Source organism: Triticum aestivum, chromosome 1B, assembly GCF_018294505.1.
Source record: "Triticum aestivum cultivar Chinese Spring chromosome 1B, IWGSC CS RefSeq v2.1, whole genome shotgun sequence".
Taxonomy (NCBI): domain Eukaryota; kingdom Viridiplantae; phylum Streptophyta; class Magnoliopsida; order Poales; family Poaceae; genus Triticum; species Triticum aestivum.
This window is the reverse complement of record NC_057795.1, coordinates 336,967,833-336,973,148: the sequence shown is the minus strand read 5'-3', so window position 1 is coordinate 336,973,148 and position 5,316 is coordinate 336,967,833. Positions and strand designations below refer to the sequence as shown.

At 48.3% G+C, this 5,316-nt stretch overlaps 1 long non-coding RNA gene across 3 annotated transcripts in view; it reads left to right on the top strand.

The window, feature by feature from the left end:
- Nucleotides 1-6: 6 nt before the first annotated feature.
- Nucleotides 7-5,316, top strand: part of LOC123122599 (uncharacterized) — an 8,047-nt gene continuing 2,737 nt past the window's right edge. The window contains exons 1-3 of one of the 3 annotated variants that reach the window (XR_006460289.1): nt 7-172; nt 1,048-1,313; nt 2,484-2,588. This is a non-coding gene — a long non-coding RNA (uncharacterized lncRNA). Of the gene's footprint in view, nt 173-1,044; nt 1,314-2,483; nt 2,993-5,316 lie in introns of all 3 variants that reach the window. The other 2 variants (XR_006460285.1, XR_006460286.1) reach the window with 2 other exon arrangements.

The following is a 5,316-nucleotide window of genomic DNA, read 5'->3' as shown; positions in this document are numbered from 1 at the left end:
CTCCAGTCGCGCCACCCGCCGGCGACCAACATCGCCCATCGCCTGCCTCCGTCGTGCACGGGACTGGATATGCCCCCCCGGCACCTCTTCCTCCCCTGCCCCCGCGCATGGAAGCTAGTGACTGCCGCCATTCGATGCTCTGCTCCATCAACTTCAACCACCGGCTCATGAGGTGCACGTCATGTGTTTGCTAAATTGACTCAGTGCAGTGGAGCACCATTTTTACTTTGTTTCATGTTCATTTGTAGGTAGCTCGTTCTTGCCAAATGTTGTAGCTTAGATGACTTCGAAATGTTTATCGTGTGTGTGCTACTGTCGCGTGCTAGTCCGAGAATTCCTATCGTCACATAAGTCCATGTATTGCTACCATGGGAGTTCAAAGAAATTCCTCTAACACGCACCGTGCCCCGGCCCCATGTTCCGGCATCGCCCTCCACAGCCTCAGTGTGCAGGCCGTTCACCTCTGCCACCCAGGCCATTCACCTCTGCCACCGATGTCCGTTCAATGCCACCAGGAGAACCCTGTGCGTCAACACCCCTGTCAACCCCGTGCGACTTTGTTCTCTCAGCTTAAAAAAGGGTTAGTTCAGAACTTTGAACACCCAGAGGTTCAGTTCAGAACTTGGCCTGGTGATACATTTGGTTTCTTTTCTGCAGCTCAGACAACCTAAATAGCAGCTGATCATTTGTTAAATTTTGGGTTCAGCTTCACACTACGCAGGAGTGCATATTCTTCTGCTTGTAAGTTCTAATAATAGATGGGTGGTTTTGCTAATCAGTTCAAAGCTCAAATAACAAAATTCCTCGCTGGATTGTATCGTTCTTTTTTATTGTTTTTTTTCTTGATTGATATCAGCCACTCCAAGTCCTTTTATCCAGCCATGATAGAGATCCATTCAAATCAGTTGTTCTATGTTTACACATTCAGATATACTAGTTGGTCTGCTGAAAGATACGATATGTGTACTGTTGATAATCTCAAACATGTTTTACTCAACTTTAGAAAACATGTAATATTGTTGTGCTGCTTTGCAATGTCTCCAGCAGTCCTACTTCTCCATGATGACAAGGACGATGTCGCCATGCGTGCATGCTCTCCTTTCTTTCTCCTTCCGAGACGGTGAGGAGCTCCAGCACCGCCGGCGCCGCCATGCATGCATGATCCTAGTGCCGCACCGCCGGCGCCCAACCCCTCCGCCCGCGAGCTAGGGTACTAGGACGCCCTCCTCACCGCGGTGTCCTTGCTGGCCGTCAGCGGTGGAAGCGGGGTGGCAGCCGGGACCTTGTCGTGCTCGTCTCCGACTACTGTCAAGGTATGCATCCACATCTGTACTTCAGTCAACAAAAGTCAACAGGATTGGTATTATGATTTGTGTGTTGATCGGTCATGTGTGTTACTTTAATGTTGGACCGAGGAATCTAACATTAAAATGAATCATATACAAGCTGGAACATGGAGCTTGCAGCTTATGTGTGTGTAATTTGAACTTAGGCTCGTCTTCCTCTCGTACTTCAGTTATTCTTTATTTTTCAGTATTGGTGTAGTCTGTATGGTGAAGATGAAGTTCCTTTTTGAACTTCTCCAGTTGGGTTCGACGCCGCTGCAACCAGCAGTCCAACCAGTCCGCCCCAGGCCGTTCACCCTCGCAGCTCCCATGCCGATTGTGTCGAGCCTCCTGCCACTGCCGGTGGAGCTCCATCGCCGCACCGCCAATACCGCTCACCGCCGCCACACCGAGTCGTTCAACGACACAACCCGAAGGAGTTCGACGTCGCGGCTCGGGAGGCACACACTTCGCCCCTTGATCCCAGGAGAGCAGTACATCTCCTTGTGCGTGAGTAGTCCGTTGCCGATGTACACTGCTGCTCTAAGCTCCTTGGCCACTGCTCCAGTATGTCCAGCGCTATCCCCAGTCCAGCCCTGTGGCATCCAGACGGTCGAGTTCATGCCGAGCAGCAGTCCACGGCCGTCAGCTCCTGTTTCCACTATAGTAGTTGGGTTGCCATTTTCCTCATCCTTCCAGGTGCGCGAGAACCTAGCCCACATGCTGCTGCCGTCCACCACCCAAAAATAGCTTTGGCTCTTCCTCAAGCAACCATTTGGAGAACCTTTTGGTGTTTTTTTCTGGTACTGAATGATTTTAGCAATTCGTAGCTATCTTGCGTATGGAACCTGAAAGTTCAAGATTGGTGTAGATTCAATTCTTGTAGTACAAATGTCCCAGAGTTCAGTGACATCTCTAAGTGATGTATTGTGGTCTTGCATCTCCAATGTATGTTGCTCAGCATCCTCCGAATCCGCTTGATCTTGTCCTGCTCTGGAGCATGCTTCAGTTTAACAAAAAGCTCCAGAAATGTTCAGAGTTCAGAGTGCTTTGCATTTATGGCCTAAAGTATATTATTTTTTGTAATGCTGCATCATAATCAACTACAAATTTTTGCTTATGTCCTCTCTTAACACTTTTTTGCATCACATATGCCAGGCCGTGGATTACGCCCAACACATTGTTCCGCAATGAGCCAGGACAGAGGTTGCTGGATACTGTCGTGCACGCCGTGATCAACCGTGGCCATTGGCCACCCCTTCGGTCAGTTGTCTTTCCTTGATTTGGTCTATTGAAAATTGAATTGTTGAATTTTGAACTGAACCGTTGAAAAGTTGCTTATGAACCTGACCTTCTGTTTGAATTGAACGGTTGAACTGATGAACTACTACCTCTGATCTTGAACTGTTGGAATGGAAATGTTGAATTTGGTCGGGACTTTACTGGGGACAAAGTATTGTTTAGTTTCTAATTTTACAAAGATCATGTGCAAAATACTTGATATACATATACAAAAGAACTGTATAAAAGATCATGGGTGGGTTTGCTGAAGACATGTGTTCGTGTGTATATTTTTAAGCTCGGAGTACTATATTATATTTACGTATCCTTCAAGATAGTGGAACTTCTAAGGAAATAGTGTGCTTTTGTTTGTGTCCATATCATATGTGACGCCCCCGATTCAGTCGTACACTAGTCATGCACGCAAATGTGTACGATCAAGATCAGGGACTCACGGGAAGATATCACAACACAACTCTACAAATAAAATAAGTCATACAAGCATCATAATACAAGCCAGGGGCCTCGAGGGCTCGAATACAAGTGCTCGATCATAGACGAGTCAGCGGAAGCAACAATATCTGAGTACAGACATAAGTTAAACAAGTTTGCCTTAAGAAGGCTAGCACAAACTGGGATACAGATCGAAAGAGGCGCAGGCCTCCTGCCTGGGATCCTCCTAACTACTCCAGGTCGTCGTCAGCGGGCAGCACGTAGTAGTAGGCACCTCCGGTGTAGTAGGGGTCGTCGTCGACGGTGGCGTCTGGCTCCTGGACTCCAGTATCTGGTTGCGGCAACCAGGAAGAAAGGAAAGGGGAAAAAAGGGGGGAGAAAGCAACCGTGAGTACTCATCCAAAGTACTCGCAAGCAAGGAACTACACTACATATGCATGGGTATATGTGTAAGGAGGCCATATTAGTGGACTGAACTGCAGAATGCCAGAATAAGAGGGGGATAACTAATCCTGTCGAAGACTACGCTTCTGGTCACCTTCGTCTTGCATCAAGTATAAGAGAGTAGATTGAAGTCCTCCAAGTAGCATCTCCCAATAACATCTCATAGCATAATCCTACCCGGCGATCCCCTCCTCATATCCCTGAGGTAGAGCGACCACCGGTTGTATCTGGCACTTGGAAGGGTGTGTTTTATTAAGTGTCCGGTTCTAGTTGTCATAAGGTCAAGGTACAACTCCAAGTCGTCCTGTTACCGAAGATCACGACTATTCGAATAGATTAAACTTCCCTGCAGGGGTGCACCACATAGCCCAACACGCTCGATCCCATTTGGCCGGACACACTTTCCTGGGTCATGCCCGGCCTCGGAAGATCAACACGTCGCAGCCCCACCTAGGCAAAACAGAGAGGCCAGCACGCCGGTCTAAACCTAAGCGCACAGGGGTCTGGGTCCATCGCCCTGAGCACACCTGCATGTTGCGTGGGCGGCCGAAAGCAGACCTAGCCTAGTGGCGTTCCAGTCCAATTCGGCGCGCGCCGCTCCGTCGCTGACGTCTGAAGAGCTTCGGCTGATACCACGACGTCGGGATACCCATAACTACTCCCACGTAGATGGTTAGTGCGTATAGGCTCGTAGCCAGACTCAGATCAAATACCAAGATCTCGTTAAGCGTGTTAAGTGTCCGCGAACGCCGAACAGGGCCAGGCCCACCTGTCTCCTAGGTGGTCTCAACCTGCCCTGTCGCTCCGCCACAAAGATCCACACAGAGGGCCGTCGGGACAAAGGTCCTTTCAGCCCCCAATCCGTGAATCACTCGCGGGTACTCTTCGAGCTGACCCGACTTTAGTCACCATCTGTATAGTATGTGTGTATGTATAGTATATACCCGTGATCACCTCCCAGGTGATCACGGCCCGATAGTATAGCAAGGCAGACTGACAAGAATGTAGGGCCAATGATGATAAACTAGCATCCTATACTAAGCATTTAGGATTGCAGGTAAGGTATCAACAGATGTAGCGACAATGTCAGGCTATGCATCAGAATAGGATTAATGAAAGCAGTAACATGCTACACTACTCTAATGCAAGCAGTATAGAGAAGAATAGGCGATATCTGGTGATCAAGGGGGGGGCTTGCCTGGTTGCTCTGGCAAGAGAGAGGGGTCGTCAACTCCGTAGTCGAACTGGGCAGCAGCAGCGTCGGTCTCGTAGTCTACCGGAGAGAAGAGGGGGAAGAAACAATGAATACCAAGTAAACAGATGCATATCGATGCATGACATGTCAAGAAGCGATGCTAGGCGTGCCCTACGTGGTATGAGGTGGTACTGGTTAAGGGGGGAAACATCCGGGAAAGTATTCCCGGTGTTTCGCGTTTTCGGGCAGAGGAGCCGGAGGGGGAAAGTTGCGGGTTCGATAGGTTAGGGGGGTGTGGTGGACGAACGGACTGCGTATCCGGAACCGTCTCGTCGTTCTGAGCAACTTTCATGTTGAAAATATTTTAATCCGAGTTACGGATTAAAAGATATGATTTTTAAAAGATCTTAATAATTTTGGAATTTAATTATTTATTTAATTAATTCGAAAAAAGTATTTATGACGTCAGCATGATGTCATGCTGACGTCAGCAGTCAACAGGGGTTGACTGAGTCAACCCTGGCATGTGGGTCCAGTGGGACCCACCTGTCATTCCCTATTCAGGTTAATTAGGGTTTAGGTTAATCTAATTACAGTTTAATTAATCTTAACTAGTTA